The sequence below is a fragment of the Mytilus galloprovincialis genome, chromosome 7 (genome assembly GCF_965363235.1).
Source record: "Mytilus galloprovincialis chromosome 7, xbMytGall1.hap1.1, whole genome shotgun sequence".
Classification (NCBI taxonomy): domain Eukaryota; kingdom Metazoa; phylum Mollusca; class Bivalvia; order Mytilida; family Mytilidae; genus Mytilus; species Mytilus galloprovincialis.
This window is the reverse complement of record NC_134844.1, coordinates 4,939,550-4,959,100: the sequence shown is the minus strand read 5'-3', so window position 1 is coordinate 4,959,100 and position 19,551 is coordinate 4,939,550. Positions and strand designations below refer to the sequence as shown.

Genomic DNA, 19,551 nt, shown 5'->3' with positions numbered 1-19,551 from the left:
GTTTTGTGTATTAATTATTTTTATTTTTTTTGTTTTTTAGCTGTGACATTTACAAAAACAAATTATGTATATTGTGTTTTTTTTATATTTTCGACAATGCTTATTTGTTTATTCATTTTTATATGTATAAGTTGCCATGGCTTTGTCATTTTCACCGACTTATGAGTTTTAAAAGTCTTTTTTGGTATCTTCGACTCCTTTTTATTAATGTCAATTGAGGTTTACCACTTAAGCCGAATCAAGTTTTTATCTAATGCAATTTTGATTTCGAAGTTCCAATTTTTTTGAATATTTAGACTTCATAATACTCTACATAAAAATTCAATACGGTGATGTCCGAATATCAGGTGAACTTGGGTCAACCTGCACATCCGATGAATTTGGGCGATTCGGAAGGGTAAACAAGTCATTATTTGATATGAAAGGACTCGCTTCAAAAGAAAAGATTATTCAGTCAAATGTATGGACGTCATATTAGATATTTATCAGATAAATTCTGCTTCATATAGTTACAAGGCCGGGAAATATAGAAAAGATGCACACTTTTCAAACGCAATATCAATTTGAAGATTGCGACAAATATGTAGTCCCGAGTCATGCTCTATATCGACCCATAGGCGGATCCAGGGGGGGGGGGGCTGGGGGCCCGGGCCCCCCCCCCTTTCGTGGGAAAAATTTGGGTGATTATATAGGGAATCATTGAAGCATGACTGGAGCGGGCCCCCCTTAGGTCAGTCAGCGCCCCCCCCCCCTTTAGGAAAAGTTCTGGATCCGCCACTGCCGGACCACTGTAGCTTCAGGTAACGATGACTTTAAAGTATGGACAATACAAAAGCTAATATAAACAGGGCGTCCCAATATGTTAATACAAATGCGAACTTTATGTGAATTTGGTTCATAAATTTGTACACTATAAGTGCATTTTATTTACATTAATTAACGTTGAATTAAATTGCACATTAATTTCATGGTAAATTGCATTGCAAATTAATTGCATGGTATTTCAGTCTAAAGGTAGATTTACATGCATTGTATGCGTCAAATTGAAAATTATGTGAAACTTTTATGCACTTAAAATACAATACCGAATGGTATATGTTAATCTGTGTTAATATACAAAGAAATTGTAAAGATAGTTAATATTGACAAAAGATTGTTCAGACCAACAAAGTAGTACGTCTGTTCATCTTAATCTGATAATAATACTTCAAAAAGTGTTATTCTATTGTAAATGTCAGAAATGACGTACATTATATCAAACCAGTAACCTAAAAAAAAAAACAGTAACAAAAGTACTGTATTCCTGGGAATTTTAAAAACGGAGAGTCTCTATTCAAATGGCAAATCAAAAGCTTAAACACATCAAACGAGTGAACAACAACTATCACATGTAGAAAATGGTGGATTATACCTGGTTTTATATCTAGCTAAACCTCTCACTTGTATGACAGTCGCATAACATTTTATTATTTTGACTACGCACACCAATAAAATATAATTTTTCTTAACCAGAATAACTTTTTTGAATATTTACTGGAAGCCAGTTTTGTTTACCTGTGGAAAATAACTTCGAACCTATCTTTTTTTAGACCACACATGTAACCTTCAAACGAAGATCCATTAAATCTCATTTTTCTTAACCAGAATAACTTTTTTGAATATTTGCTCGAAGCCAGTTTTGTTTACCTGTAGATAATAACTTCGAAGCTATCTTAATTTAGACGAACTTGTCACACCAATGACATTAATTATGAAAATAAGATAAATGGCTTTCTCACTTTTTCGACGAAATATGTAAAAAAAACAATGGTAAATTTTGTAATGTTTTAAATCCTGTATTTTACGGCCTTTTAACTGTTTGGAATTACGTAAATTAAGTAATATAAGAAATGTGTTGGATATCAGAAAAAAAAAGCTTTAGCCAAACAGCGATGCTATCTGTACACACGTCATAACTGAACTTATGACAATTTATTGTTATTGACACATCTAATTCTTTTCTTTTTACTTTGATGTTTAGTTTTGATATAAATGAAAAATAGGTTAAGTTAAATATGGTAAATACATGCCTCTCAGTGTTGTTCCTGTATTTTTTTTAAGGGGGAGGTGAACACAATCGACGTTAACATGTTGATTTTTTTTTTGCAATAATTTACACTTCAACATTTGCAGGTTTTTTTTATGAAAAATAAACTAAATATATTAAAATACTGGTTTTACTTCAAGTTGTCTGGCGTACTAAATTATAATCCTGGTACCTTTGATAACTATTTACACCACTGTGTCGATGCCACTGCTGGTGGACGTTTCGTCCCCGAGGGTATCACCAGCCCAGTAGTCAACACTTCGGTGTAGACATGAATATCAATAATGTGGTCATTTTTATAAATTTCCTGTTTACAAAACTTTGAATTTTTCGAAAAACTAAGGATTTTCTTATCCCAGGCATAGATTACCTTAGATGTATTTGGCACAACTTTTTGGAATTTTGGATCCTCAATGCTCTTCAACTTTGTACTTGTTTGGCTTTATAAATATTTTGATATGAGCGTCACTGATGAGTCTTATGTAGACGAAACGCGCGTCTGACGTACTAAATTATAATCCTGGTACCTTTGATAACTAGTTACATCGTGGGAATTAGTAAAGCAACTGTTTTGTCATCTTCGGTATACTTTACTTTATCTTTCTACCAAATACGTATGATGTACTATTTACGCGTATATGTGTTACATTTTTACACTTTAAGGGTCATGCCCTCTCCACACTGTCACCCTAGCTTGTCCTTAATAGTATTAACTTGCGAGCCAACGCAAGTACTTCAATATTTGACTAAAGATGTATTTGATTCATTTATATGTTTCGTAGTTTAGTATGATGTTCATTTTTGATGAACTAGTACTCATATTTTGTTAAAGGCCCAGCTGAAGTCCATCGCATTATGCTTGATTTTCTGGCTGTGTTTAAGACCCATAAGTGGCCTTCGGCTGGTTTCTGCTCTTCTGTCGAGTTGATACCCGTATGATACATTTCCCGCTTCCATTCACAATTGTATGCATGCACTTACATGAACGGTACTATTGTTAATGGCCAGATACGTATTTGGACAAGTAATATATCATATATCGAGGCAAAATTATCTAACATCATATAACCTTATATAAATGTTGTAGAGCTGATAAAACAAGAACAGGAACAAAGGTAAGGCCAAGCCCGGACAATGAATCAAAGTTATACATGAGGCAGGTATATCCTTAAAAAGATTTTTCAAGGTGTTCATGTCAGTACCGGTGTACTGACTACTAGGCTGGTGATACCATCAGATACGATAGTCGGTCAGCTGATGTGTGTGTTAATAAATGGTTACCTGTACAATATGTAATACCCTCAGATACGACAGTTAATTAGCAGAGGAACGTGTGAATATTACAATTATCGTTACAATGTGTGATACCCTTGTCATACGTCAGTCGATCAGCTGAGGTGTGTGTTAATAATAAAATACAAAATTGTAATACATGTTTCTAATAATGCAATTAAATGTTCACAGATTACGAGAGCCTCATTACGATGAATCTGAGTATCTTTTCGATGCGGTGATTCTCGGTGCCTCAGACTTGCTAAATTAAGATATTTCTTCCCATGGACAATTGGTTTCGTTAGGTGGTTTGGCTACAAATGATAAAACTGTGATTTGGTAGTCTATACCAGGAACTATTGTGATTACTGTTTTTTGTTGCGTAAAGTTTATATGGAGAAATGGTGTATATATAACATCTAAACTCATAATCTATAATTTCATGGTTATAGTTGATAGAATTGCGGACATTTATATCATTATAAAAACATGAATATCTGTTTATTTTATGTTGCTTTTTATTTTTTGTTGGGTTTTTTGTTTTGCCTCTTTTTCTTATTGAGAAAAGCGACGTGTTTTTAAACAGTTCAAATACTGGATGATAGCAATCATTTTTTTATCTAAAATTAATTTGTTTTAGTGCGATGACTTCTGTTGAAATAGTTTACGAGGATTACAGCACGTTTACGGTAGATTGTTAATAGGTGTCAGAGGTATACATAAGAAGTTCAAAGAATTTACTAAATAGCTGAATTAGATAGGTACAGAACAATGTGTAATATAGCTGATGTAATTTATTACAACGGTAAATGAAGAGTTCGTTTACGATAGGTTGTAAAATGACAGGCTAGTAAAGCTGACATAGTGCACATTTTTTAAAAGAGTACAGGGTTCTTTTTCTCAGCTTAATGTGTTTTATTTCTTTCTATGAACTACAAACTAAAAATGTCTTTCCCTTATTTACTATAATTACTTATTTTTATGGCTTTCATTAGACTTCCATAGCAGTTCATCATAAAATTTTAACCAACAGGTTATGAAGGAATTTAATGCGACTGTCATACAAGTGAGAGGTTTAGCGCTATAAAACTAAGTTCTATCCACCATTTTCTACATTTGAAAATGCCTGTACCAAGTCAGGAATATGACAGTTGTTGTCCATTCGTTTGATGTGTTTTATTGTTTGATTTTGCCATTTGATTAGGGGCTTTCCGTTTTGAATTTTCCCCAAGAGTTCAGTATTTTTGTGATTTGACTTTTTACACAGCTTAGACAAGTAGTGCATTAATTAAATAAAGTTAAACTTTTTCATACCAATTAACATCAACCAGACGTCAGTGATGGTATTATATTGTTTGTTTAAAATATTTTTGTCTTGTTTCTTTGGTTTAGTTTCTCGTTCCAGTATACCCTACGTCTATTATTCGCATAAAAATTCGTGTAAACGAATATCACGGTAACAAATGCAGATCAGGATCTGTCCAATCTGCAAACACTCAAATTCTTACGATTAGTTAGCAATGTTAACTTTAATCTAAAGGAATAACGAACAAATATACAAATACAATAATAAGAAAACAGAGCGCATGGTCAAACTTGAACTGTCCTTTATCCTTTTGAATAATTGTTCGTTGTTGAGGGCTTTCTTGGGGGTTATTTCGCATTTTTTTTTTACTTTGTTTTATCATTTTTCTTTTGGTAAAATTGAGAATAGAAATGGGGAATGTGTCAAAGAGACAACAACCCGACCATAGAGCAGAAACAATTGAAGACCACCAACGGGTCATCAATGCAGAGAGAAACTCCCGCACCCGGAGGCGTCCTTCAGCTGGCCCCCAAACAAACATGTATATTAGTTCAGTGATAATGGACGTTATACCAAACTCAGAATCATACACAAGAAACTAAAATTAAAAATCATACAAGACTAACAAAGGCCAGAGGCTCCTGACTTGGGACAGGCGCAAAATTGCGGTGTATACATGTACCTTTAAATCTTGGTGATTGTATTTCTTTCCATTCATCCTATTTTCGTTTTGTAAATTATGTTCTATGGTAATCATTATCACATTCATTCTTTATTACCGGTCGAGTTTATTTTAAATGATGGGCGTCTTTTCATTAAAAGTCAATGATTACTAGGTTCAACAAAAACAAGTGTGATAATGTTTAGATTACGATTCAATCTGTACTTTTTGATTTGATCCGAGAATGAATAGGGTACTATACAGTGCTTAACAACAGCTTACATGTCGTCGTTATATTTATCAAATGTGCATTGTATGTTGTTTGCAAAACAATTAAACAATGTTTTGCCTTTTCTGTTTACGTATGCGGATCGATTTGAAAAATTGTGAAAAATAACGTTGTATGTCTGGCGATTTCTAACAAAAGAAGCAATTATACACACTAGCAACATGCATGCCTATAATTGCTTAAATCCACGTAATGTGTACTTTGGTGTTTCATTGGCAGTCATACCACATCTTCTTATTTTCAAATAGATGATGTTAACATACTTTTATATTTGTCATGCGTTGACACCTTATGGACCTTAGTTGTATTTATCATGCAAAAGAAGATAAGATATCATGGAAGAAATACTAAAAAAAAATTTAGAGTAGAAGGAAAACTTACATCGCAATAGCATAAACAAATTAAGTAAAAGACAAACATCCGTCCGCATTACAGAGAAAAAATAAAACACCTACTCCACTGAAAGGTGAATATAACGCATAAGCTAAGGAAGAGTAGTGTTCCTGTTCCACGTGTGGTATCCGTCGTGTTGCATATGGCAAATATACAATTCTATGGTGTCATGATTGACGAACAGAGCACAAGATTGTGGGTAAGGAGCGACAGCATGCGTTAACACTATTAATCTTTATCACTACAAAAACATGGTATGACTACTGCTGATATTTTTAAATGCACTAGATGCGCATTTGACAATTAATGTCTGTTGAGTGATGCCAGGAAACCCAAAAGTATTTTATTTAAAGTCCAAGCTAGCAGTGAAAAAAAGGCTATTTTTTTTCTCTCCAAAACTTGACTGGGTGAAAAATACAAACTATAATTAAAATGCGTAGTTTATTAAAATATTATCAGCATTTACAAAACTTCTATTGCTATACTCATGTCCTATACTTTTAAATAGTAAAATGCATCAGTATTAAAGTGACTTTGAATACTTTTTTTAATGCATTGCTGACATTCCACAACGATGACATACGGCCTAAACTTTACTGGATTCTTCTGGATTTGTAAACATCCATGTGATCAACATATTGTTAATATATCATTCCATTTTTAGTTTTACTTTTTTATGAATATTTGTGATACGCTTTATTCGATGAAATGTCTTCCTTGTTTTTGTGACTTGATATTTCGGTCAGGGATATCTTACAATACAACAAATATACTTTTATTCTTAAAATTTGGTTGGATATACATAAATAGATTCAAAGAGTATGTATGTATAAGTAGCCTTGAAATTAGATTGGTTAGACAGGTAATAGTGCTCCAAACTAATTCTTCCTGATCCAAACTAACTTTTAGCTATGCATTCAAACAAGCAACAGAAAATTGCAATTAAAATGCATTACTGTTACTATATATAACTGACAAGCAAATGAATCGGTGCTTGTAATCTGACTTTTAAAGAATTAGGAAGTAAAGATTTATATAGAGTTAATATTTAACACTGCATGTCACTTTAAACACCAATGAAGGTATCTTCCTTGTTCCCAAGACCACTCAATTTTACTTCTGTAATAATGGACTTTCCATTAATGGTAAGTTATCTTCATATTAGCATTTTATATCTAATTAATTTTGTTCCCTCAAATAATAACAGAAATAGAATAAAAGGGCAAAAGATATGTATAAGAATTATGGAGTTTTAATTTTTTAATGTTAGTTAAGAATTTGGCGATTTTAGCTTGACGTACTGTAAAACAGCATTTGTTAATTGTTAACGTCTGTGTCTTGTACTCTTAGATGATTATTGATAATTTATTTCGTTAGCGTATACCCAACAACTCCTTTTATTTATATAATATAATAAGGTTGTAATGTTGTCTTGCATCAATATGTTAGACAGTTTTGCGTTTTTGCGTAGGATTGAAGTAGATTAAATTTCAGGAAAAAGCAATATACATGTAAAAGAAAATTAAGTTTCAAGGTTTTTTTAAGGGAAAAAGTTTTATTTTACTCTACAAAGCAGGAGCAGTAATTGTAGAAATATTAGTGACGATGTTACAATGTTTTTTATTATATAATAATATAATGGTTTTATCATTCATGCATGCATTTTCCCGTTTGATCGGTTTTACACTAGTAATCTTGGGGCCCTTTATAGCTTGTTGTTCGGTGTTAGCCAAGGCTCCGTGTTGATGCCGTACCTTGACTTATAATGGTTTACTTTTTTTCAATCGAATTAAGTGTAGTTAAACATAAATGTATCCATAGGAATTTTGAATTGGTATACACTAGTAATTGTTGGGACCCTTTGTGCTTGCTGTTCGGTGTAATCCCAGTCTCCGTACTTTGACCTATAATGGTTTACTTTTATAAATTGTTAATTGGATGGAGAGTTGTCTCATTGGCACTCATACCACAACTTCCTATATCTATGTGTTCAGTTATTGAACCATTTGTTAACCCATGCACTCTCCTGTTCGTTAAATGACCATGATACCAACTACTTAAATGACACTTATTTTGCCTGTTGAAAGGCATGACTTATTTCTTTAACCAATATACCCGCATTTCAGTTTTTCTGCAAGCCCAGTTGTTCCACTTTGCAGAAAGTGGAAAGAACATTGATATATCGTGCCTATTAGATCTATTTTTAATTTGTTCTCGTCCTAAAAACTACGAACCTTTTGTCATCTGACGTTAAGCAAACAATAATCATTCAATCAATCTTTTAATGACGTAAATCCTAATTGAACAGTGTAATGTCTACTTTATGTCAAATACTGCGGATTATTTTTATTCCATTTAATCTTATGCTCAAGATGACAGCGTTATTGTCCTTGTTTTTGTCAAATCTGTAGTCGATGTAGATATACTGTATACATGAAAAAATATCAGTAATACAAACTCAACATTTTGTTTTTGTGTAATGGCCGAGTGTGACCATTGACGACATGTGAGCGACACAGGATTTTTAAGGCCTCTGGTTTGATTTGAAGATATAGGAAGATGTGGTATGAGTGCCAATGACACAACTCTCCACCCAAGGAACGATTTATAAAAGTAAACCATTATGTCAAAGTACGGAGCCTTGGCTCACACCGAACCGTGTAAACCAATTTAAAATTCCTATGGATAAATTTATGTTTAACTACACTTAATTCGATTGCAAATAGTGAAATTTATGAAATTTTATTTTCTTGTATGTGTAAACACGGCAAAATTCAGCATGAATTTTTATATGCTATACAAAATTACAATATAGGACATGTCCAAAATAAAAATAGCATTTATTGAATATTTGAAATTTTACAAATCGTAAATGATCAACATTAATATGATCACTAATTCTAAACATTCACATTAATAAGAGTTTATGAGTATACAGATGACTTTGCAGATACCTTTTCCGACAATTCGACCCGCATTAATCAAATAATGTGAAGTGATATCCGAACAAAAACATGATTTAAAGTTAACACTTAACGACTTTTAACTAAAACTCCTGACATGTACAATATAGATAAAACGAATTTATGTTATTGGGTTAATGGCATTGATTGTAATTCAATAGATGTGAATTTCTAACTTTATCAGGGAAATTTATTGGTCCTAAATCTTGACATGTTAAGATGGATTTTTTTATTATTTAATTTTAGAAAACACTCCAACTATTCTTGACTTATCATGTAGAAACGTGTTTTTGTTCCAACTGTTTGTAAAATTTTGATTACTTTCGTTTACCCTTTTGTTGGTTTGCTGTCATTGCGTATATCAAACATCTTTCTTTTCTGCAATTATAATATTCAATATTATATTTGAATATATAAAGTTGTCTATATCATAAATTATAGATTATGAATGCTTTTGATTTTCATTGTTTTGGTTTAAAAAATTTCCCCCATACTCTAATCAATATAAAAAAGAAGATGTGGTATGATTGCCAATGAGACAACTATCCACAAAAGACCAAAATGACACAGACATTAACAACTATAGGTAACCGTACGGCCTTCAACAATGAGCAAAGCCCATACCGCATAGTCAGCTATAAAAGGCCCCGATAAGACAATGTAAAACAATTCAAACGAGAAAACTAATGGAATACACAATTGTTTTTGAGTTGTTAATCAAATTTTGGTTCTTAAAATTTTGCATTCCCTACAATTGTTGGTTTGCAAAAATGTTTATTTCAAAATAAAGCTTAGCTAAACAGCTTTATTATGGAAGCACAATTTTAAAGGATCTTTAATAAATAATGATTGCACACACTTGCTTCAATAGTTATAAGAAGATGTGGTATGAGTGCCTATGAGACAACTCTTCATCCAAGTCACAATCTGTAAGGGTAAACCATGATAGGCCAAAATACAGTCTTCAACACGGAGTCTTGGTTCATTGAAACCCAGATATTAGAAAAATAACACCTACTACCTGAAATATTAACACTGACGTTTATTTAATTAACACTTGAACGCGTTAATTGTTCACACTTTCTTTTATAATGTGAAGGAAATCGCCCTGATATTGGGACAACAAAAAGTAAATTTAAGGAAGCTCCTTTAGTTTATGCATCTTTGGCTTCCGTAAGAAGGCGAAAAGGATAAATTGTATTGTCCTCATTTCTCTGTTGTTGTTTGGTATATTCCGACCTTTGCTAGCTCTGTGTCAGAGGTAGGCGTGCAGGAAGAAATATTTTCGCGAGCACCATGACTACAAAAAAATACATTATTTTTGGTGAATAAAATTAATTCTAATATATGTATAAGTGATTATTCTATGTTAAAATATTTAATTTCATAAGCATAAAACTGTCACTATATTGTCATATCACTTATCTACCTGTAATTAAATTTATTACACCTGTAGGTCAACATGTATAACGGTAACACAAGCACTATAATATCATATTAAATTATGTAATGTTTTGTTTTCTGTTGTTAAAACCTGAGAAAATGACCATTTCATTACGGGTAGTAAAATTGTCAAGAATCCATCATCATGGATGCTTCCGTGTTTACTAGATGCCACTTTTAGGTTTTGGCTGAATACCGGAAGATTAAAACATAATCTTAAATTCGTTGGTAGATCAACATTGATAACACAAGTTCATTGTCTGTAAACACTTAGACTCATGCTCGAATCCACTATTTATTTTTATTTGTTAATTTCTCTGACTAAATCAACATTTTATTTAACAGAATAGCTCTGCTTAATTGAATAGCCATGCAAATTTGTCTTCGTTAAATTTGAGTTAGCAATAACATAAATGAGCAGATAAAAATTCAAGTTTATAATCAAATTCTATAAACAGACAAATGACTTGCAAATAGTCAAGATTAGTTCCATATTGATACTGTACAACGTAATATTATATTTATTGACTATAACAGAATTGATTTAATTTTAATTTAAATGAAATGAAATAAAATGACCCAAAGACTTAATATTTACATGTATAAGATGGTTTATTAATAAACGACAAATGCAAAAAATAAAGTACTTTCGCAGTTTAATCTTTAGATATGTTGTAATGTGTTGTATGTCTGTATGTCTGTTTGTCTTTCCTGTTTATAACCAAGGTATACTATCTGTATGTCTGTGTGTCTTCCCTCTTTATAACCAAGGTATACTATCTGTTGTTTTTCATTGTCTTCTTGCTATGCTGTGTTTCTGTTACTATTATGTGTTGATAGCAAGGTAAACTGTTCTGTTATATAATTTAGGTCGTTATTGATCTCAATTAACTTGTTTTACATTTGTATGTGGGAGCTTTTTATGGCCGACTAAACGGTATGTTTTGTTTCATTATTGAAGCACCTGCGGTTGCATATAATTGGTTGCATCCACGTTCTTTTGAACTTGGTTGGATAGTTGTCTCACTGTCACACTTACCACATTTCCTTATTCATATACTATCACAACATATTTTACCTATTTATTTATCAATGTCCATTTAACTGTTACTACTGTAAATGTGTTTATTAAGTACCAATTTAACTTATTACTTATTCAAATATAAAACATTATACTATTATAATACTAATCACTATAATAATAACAGTCATAGCACTTACAATATAGTATCGTTTACCAGGTTGTAAACTTGAGAGAGAAAAAACAATATATTTTTTGAAAACTAAAAACAACTTGACAGTGAAAGTGGCCACTTAACACGTCTCAGTGTATATAATTGCATGGGAAACTTATAAATAACAATCGAGCCGTCTATGTTTACCTTTTTAAATCATTGAACATTGATCGGTAAATGTCTGTCTACATCATCTTACTTTACAAGACCAGTCCCTCATCATCTTCCTTTTGTACAAGACCAGTCCCTCATCATCTTCCTTTTGTATAAGACCAGTCCCTCATCATCTTCCTTTTGTATAAGACCAGTCCCTCATCATCTTCCTTTTGTATAAGACCAGTCCCTCATCATCTTCCTTTTGTATAAGACCAGTCCCTCATCATCTTCCTTTTGTATAAGACCAGTCCCTCATCATCTTCCTTTTGTATAAGACCAGTCCCTCATCATCTTCCTTTTGTACAAGACCAGTCCCTCATCATCTTACTTTTGTATAAGACCAGTCCCTCATCATCTTCCTTTTGTACAAGACCAGTCCCTCATCATCTTACTTTTGTACAAGACCAGTCCCTCATCATCTTCCTTTTGTATAAGACCAGTCCCTCATCATCTTCCTTTTGTATAAGACCAGTCCCTCATCATCTTCCTTTTGTATAAGACCAGTCCCTCATCATCTTCCTTTTGTATAAGACCAGTCCCTCATCATCTTCCTTTTGTATAAGACCAGTCCCTCATCATCTTACTTTTGTATAAGTCCATTCCCTCATCATCTTCCTTTTGTATAAGACCAGTCCCTCATCATCTTCCTTTTGTACAAGACCAGTCCCTCATCATCTTCCTTTTGTATAAGACCAGTCCCTCATCATCTTCCTTTTGTATAAGACCAGTCCCTCATCATCTTACTTTTGTATAAGACCAGTCCCTCATCATCTTCCTTTTGTATAAGACCAGTCCTTCATCATAAGTTACATCAGTAGTTAGAGTACGTAAGGGAAACTTATACTTCCCGTCATTGTACAAACTGACGGAGTGTCGTTTTTTAAAAAACACACAAATAATACCAAGAAAGATGGTGTACATAAAACGCTTTCTAAAATATTCAATAGGTCATTTGTTCAATATATTTACAAATGTTTAGCTTTGGCTAAGTTTTAGAACAATCAACTCTTCTATACCCTTCTCAGTGAAACAATACTTTCTACTTTAGAAGTATTCCCAGAAATTCAACGATATACTAGTACTATATTCCGACATTAAATGGTATACTTTTACCTATCTATTTGTCTGATCATTAACATTCAAATAATCTTTCTTGTTTTGTTGTTATCCTACTCAAAGCAGAAAGTATTGTTGAATTTCAGGGAATACTTCTAAATGATGAATATCTTCGTTTATAATTCTCCAATGAAAATTTGAGTCCACTAAACAAAACAAAAAAGATTATTTGATGATAAAGATCCGAATAATTTCGGAAGATAACATTACGATGAATTTCAGGGACTACTTCTAAATGATAACTTTTATCTCTTCCTTTGCATTCTCCAATGAAAACCTGAGTTTACCATAAACAGACAGATTATTTGAAGGCCAATGATCCGAAAAATGTCGGAATATAGTATAACTTTGAATTTCAGGGAATGCTCCTAAATGATAAATATCTTCATGTGCATTCTCCAATGAAAAAAAAAAATGAGTCAACTAATTTGTTAACTTTCAATACTAATATAACGGGGCTTTTTTGTGTGTGTACAAAACATGTATGTCTGCAGGTATAACTAAGTCTATTTAATGTTCACATCTTTAATCTTGTAACAGTACATGTATAGATAATATTCACAGTTATAAATTCCAATATAAAACTACATGTTATTTCATTCTCAAATATAATGCAACTTGTTGTTTCAAACTCTTTAAAACGACTGACCAATATAAAGTTTCTCACAAGATCGAGCTATAAACATCAGTTCTTAATTCAGATTATACATTGCTTAATGGTCTTAGATTGTTTGGAAAAACTTGTAAATGTTATTGCAGTTCTACTGTGCAACTCATGTATCGTATAAAGTGTCACATTAATCAAAATGAAAAGATCATTAAACTGATGAAGAACTGACCATCAAATCTTTGATATAATTGACTACGCCAAACTAAATAAGAATTTTAAATTATAAGACATCATATAAAATACGCATATTATGCTTCAGAAAAACATATAAAGACGGCTTTGTAGAATGTTGTCTCATGTCAAATTTCCAATCCGTAAAAGGTTGGACAAATAAAATTGAATAGTAATACACAATAGTCCACAAACCACTTTTAAAAACAGATTGAGTTATTGTTTGATTTGGTGTTTAACGCCACTTTTAACACTTTTGTGCTATTTCTTGGTGACCAGTTTTATTGGTGGAGTAAAGCGGATTGCCCGGAGAGAACCATGGACCGTCGTTGGAAAAAAATAAAAATATAAAAACTGCAAGCTTAGCTTGCAATCACCCCGGTCCTTCCAAAAACAAATCTGGTCGCTATTTTAGTCGAGTGATGTGACGATACTGAATGCCTACATGTACCTCGTTAAATGAAAAAAACACAAATTAAAAAAATAAAAGCCCAATATCATTAGATATTTTATATTTGTTTAGGGACCAGCTGAAGGACGCCTCCGGGTGCGGGAATTTCTCGCTACTGTGACCTGTTGGTGACCCTCTGCTGTTGTTTTTTATTTGGTCGGGTTGTTGTCTCTTTGACACATTCCCCATTTCCATTCTCAATTTTATCTAATACACAAAACACAATACACATAATAGTATGTTATCACTATCTTGAAGTATTTCACACCAGTTTTAGTGGCGCCTACACAACTTTCTGTAAGGGAGGGGGCTGGCGCTGACTGACCTAATTAAGGGGCCCGCTACAGTCACGCCCCCCCCCCTGGATCCGCCTATGAGTTTACACGTCAAAGAACACTACAATGATAAAAAAAAAAAAAAAAAAACTAGCGCAAAGTATTTATAAAAATACGAGAATGAACTTGGAATCTGCATGTAAACATTTTGTAAGTAAGCATAGCATGCACAAGCTGCTACAGACTATTTATAGATAATCAATAATTCACCTTCTTGTTTTACTTATTTATAATGTAAAGAAAATGTGATATATGTTGTTTTTAATTAATACAAAATTGTACTGAAATCAACATGTAAATGTAGTATAAAAATTGCATATAAATGTAGTCATAAATGTGACTGTAAATTTGGTCTGAAATCTTCATACAACTGTAGTCTGAAATCTTCATAAAACTGTAGTCTGAAATCTTCATACAACTGTAGTCTGAAATTTTCATACAACTATAGTCTGAAATCTATATACAACTGTAGTCTGAAATCTTCATACAACTGTAGTCTGAAATCTTCATACAACTGTAGTCTGATATCTTCATACAACTGTAGTCTGAAATCTTCATACAACTGTAGTCTGAAATCTTCATACAACTGTAGTCTAAAATGTACATTTTCTCAAATATAAATTTAGTCTGAAATATGTGTATAGATGAAGTCTAAATATGTGTATAAATGAAGTCTGAAATCTGCATGCAATGCAGTGTCTAATGTAAATAAACGCATCACAGATAAATGTACCAGACTTGAATTGTAGACACCACGCTGCGCGTTTCGTCTATAACAGATTCATCAGTGACGCTCGAATCAAACAAATTAAAAATGATATCTACATGTAAACAAGAGGCGGAAGATATCTACATGTAAAGAAGAGGCGAAGATACCAACGGATTGGGTTTTTTTTTTTTTTTTTTTTATTATTCAATGATACACTTGGGTTATTTTCTACTCTGTGGTTGGATTGCTGTCTTTTTGACACATTCTCCGTTTCTACTCACTCCCTTTTCTCTTATTTATATATTGCCAAACACAATCTGACCAATAACAATTTTTTTTACTGAAGATGACATACAACAGGTTACATACTATATAGTTACAGAATTTTAGTTGAACACATTTTTTAAGGGATTAGGGAGAGGGGTTCGAACTCTGTTAAAAAAACGTGAGCCACAAAGGCTTTATGCATCAACCTCTGTTAAAAACGCATGTGAGCCACAAAGGGCTTTATGCATCAACCTCTCCATTTTATCTGAATTAAACGGGAAAATTGTATAGAGAAGCTAACCAGTATGTTATTTATTAATATCATATTCAGGTTTTACTTAACATTTTAAAAATATTAATATATTTAAGTAGACCATAATATTGACATATTTTTTCTGCATACTTCACAAAACGACTTTTAAACCAATTTGTATTGCACACGTTACATAATCTGTGATGTATACTTTAACCAAGGTTAGTATATGTACTTTGATAGACCAGACGATCACTCTTTCTATATTTAATCATGTACTTGTTTTCATTTGAGACGAGATACATGTATTTTGATGATCAAAGTCTACTAAAGGTATTTGATGTTACAAGTGGTTCCGTCGGTTTGTCGTACTCTGTGAACTGAAGGTTACCCCATTTTTTTCTACAAAACCATTGACTTTCTTGATCTAATACTTCATATATTGCCTCCGGGGTGAAGAATGAAGTTGCATTTGTAAATCAGGAATAACAAATTCAAAATCGAGGTCTGGGTAACCATTATATTACCATGTTTCATAAACGCTTTAAATTTTTAAGAATTTGAACACACAACCCATTCAAAAAATTTAAAAAAATGGTGAAAAATTTACAATAATAAATGCCATCTTCATATACTGATGGGAATTGCATAATTAGCCTCACCATTATTGGTCCTTTAAGTCTGCAGGTGAACCATCACTAATTTTGTTTTATCTTTCTCAGGTTAAACAAAAATATCGCCTCGAAAAAATACTTGCGGCCAATTTGACATAATTACAAAATACTAAATTTACAAGGTTTATATAGATAAGATGGTTGTAATATCAACGTGTTTATCTTGGATTTAATTAATAAAAGTGTAGGCTTAATTTGTATGCCACATTGACATATCTAATCCTCGTGTATGTGCTATATTTCTTATATGATAAGATTTTGTTAAGTGTTGGTTTTTTTTTAACTTTCAGATGTAAAAATAATTCCCAAGGAGACTAGGGTATATACATATGGCTACTTTGGTTTTCTCTGTGACTATGTGGGATGTATACATTCGCAGCCATGTCTGTTCAGAATAGGGAAGTTAAATCCAAAGACTCGTGTAGAAGTTGACACTCTCTGCATGTTTAAAATTAGTGACATTACTCTTCAATGTTCTGTAGATGGCATGTTTCTTAACAATAGGTCTTTCTCTATCCCGAATGCACTTTTTCCAGTGCCAGTTCATATTTCCAGAACTTTATCCCTGTCGACCCGTACATTTCAACCTCTTGTATTTATTGCGAATTTGTTCTCGTTTTGAATGCATGAAATGTTTGCCACTGGATTTGAGGCAAACAATAATGAATGAACGCGATAACTTTGTTCCTTAGTACATTATCATCCTATGGTTTAATACACCTTGCTTCATTATATAAGATCTTAAATCATAACAATTAGGATATATTTAATTACATCATTGTGTAAGCATGCTTATAAAAGTGAAGTGAATTTCATTGTACATTTCCTGAGTAGTATAGATATAGTTACATTTGTATATTAATTTAAACTTTATGGAATTAAGTACTATGTGCCATCTTAAATCGCGCATTGAAGTTTTAGTCAGAAATCAATTATACATATGTTTTTTGAAAGTATAAAATTTACTATTTTTTTAACGGTTTAATCTAATTCAAGAGTCAGTATTTGATATATTGGGACAATATGGTCGGTTCGACATATTAGAATAAACATACATGGCGGGGTTCAAAGGAAAGTATAGCCAACTCATTTTTATCAGAGAAAATACTCAGCTTCATTGAAAGCAATATACATTTTTTTGTAATTTCAATGGCAATTAATGCACATTAACAATAATTTCCATACATTAAGGTGGATCATTTAAAAAAAAATGAAATAAACAGTTTAACATGTGTTCGTTTGTTGAATGTCTTAGAGTTAACCATACAAAGGTCACTACCAACACTTTATTTCAGAGGTAAGGTCTAAGTTCATTTGGTTATGACACATGAAGTTGCATTGGTATTAACATTTTGAAAGTTGATATTATTACCATTTTAGAACCTGATCTTGACATTTTAGGACACTTTGAAAAGATTTCTTTCTCCTCGTGTCAGAGCTTTTGAATTCAACGAAACAATACTTTCTGTCAATATCTTTTTTAATCTTGTTAATTTAAAAAGCGATCAATTAAAAAGTAAATTTTCTAGTATTGCCATAATATTGACATGCACTAATTATTAGATGTCGTGATACGCGTGTTACATGTACATATGACATGATAGAACATTAGCCTACAGGGTTATTCTCATAATACACAACTACATGTGTACATGTAAAGTATGCAATGTTATCCAAAGTCTGATGTTGTTGGTCGAAAATAAACAAATATGAAATCATTTTTTGCACAAAGCATAAAAATTTTATTTAGATTATACGATTAAAAAATGACTGATGTTTTTCTTTTGTTCCGATATTTTTGTTTTGATGCTTCATAGTATATCTGCGTTTCAGCATGAGTCTCATTCCACAGATATCAAGTTCTAACATTCAATATTTTATCATTTGCTCTTTATTAGTTTCAAAAATCTGTTGTAAAACTCACGGATAACACTGAAATCAAACCTGTTGTAAAACTCACGGATAACACTGAAATCAAACCTGTTGTAAAACTCACGGATAACACTGAAATCAAACCTGTTGTAAAACTCACGGATAACACTGAAATCAAACCTGTTGTAAAACTCACGGATAACACTGAAATCAAACCTGTTGTAAAACTCACGGATAACACTGAAATCAAACCTGTTGTAAAACTCACGGATAACACTGAAATCAAACCTGTTGTAAAACTCACGGATAACACTGAAATCAAAATTTTAAACTGCGAAGTATGCAGAAATCTAAAAACAATTGATCACGAAGATACATACATTTGTATATATACATGTATATAGATCTTCATCAAAATGTAAAATAAATTGTTTCGTTCAATGCTATTGATATGAACTACCGTTTCTTCTTAGTAAATATTGTTGCAGGTTTTGTCAACTCAATCATCAACATGTCATTATTACATAAGAATACAAATTTCTCACTATCGCATAAACCAAACAACTAAAATATTCCGTTTAAAAAATACAGTGCCTCGTTTATTATTAAACAAGGAGAGTGCAGACGATACTTCAGCGAAAATCTAGATTCCAAAGTCGAAGAGATAAAAAAAAAAAACAATCATGTAATAGACAAGCAAGTCTAAAAAGAATCTGCATAAAAACTGCACACTGATCAACACAGACTCGACCAATAAGTAACCAGTGTAGATTTTATTTGATTCATACGGATAACTATACGCTGCTTCTTGTGACACCCGTCTTTCCCCTCACAATAAGCACATGATAATTTAGCTTTAAATATATATCTGCAAGCAAAACGCATTTTAAAATAATAAGAAATTCATTTCAACAAGAGAATTGCAATTTGAATATTTCCTCTCATTAACATCCACTTTTCGTTTTTATCTTCTAGTTTCTATTTTATCTTAACTTCCTTGCAAAAGCACTTTAAATGTTTTTAAAATTGACAAAATATTGTTCAATAAAACTTTTATAAGACTTAGTACAATTATCATATCAAAATAGTTGGTATGTCTCTATATTAACTTCCTATCGTATGCACAGAATTTAATCGGTATTAACCGGTTAACATGATCATATGTTTTTTCTTTATGTTTTAGTGTTTTTAATATTAATGCATGCATTTGTACTTTTAATGTCGGCTAT

General features: G+C 32.1%; 1 protein-coding gene across 1 annotated transcript in view; it reads left to right on the top strand.

The window, feature by feature from the left end:
- Positions 1–7,127: 7,127 nt before the first annotated feature.
- LOC143082167 (uncharacterized) overlaps positions 7,128–19,551 on the top strand; it is a 38,709-nt gene continuing 26,285 nt past the window's right edge. Inside the window, exon 1 of the mRNA XM_076257729.1 lies at positions 7,128–7,152. The gene's annotated coding sequence lies outside the window, so the exon portion shown is untranslated. The remainder of the gene's footprint in view (positions 7,153–19,551) is intronic.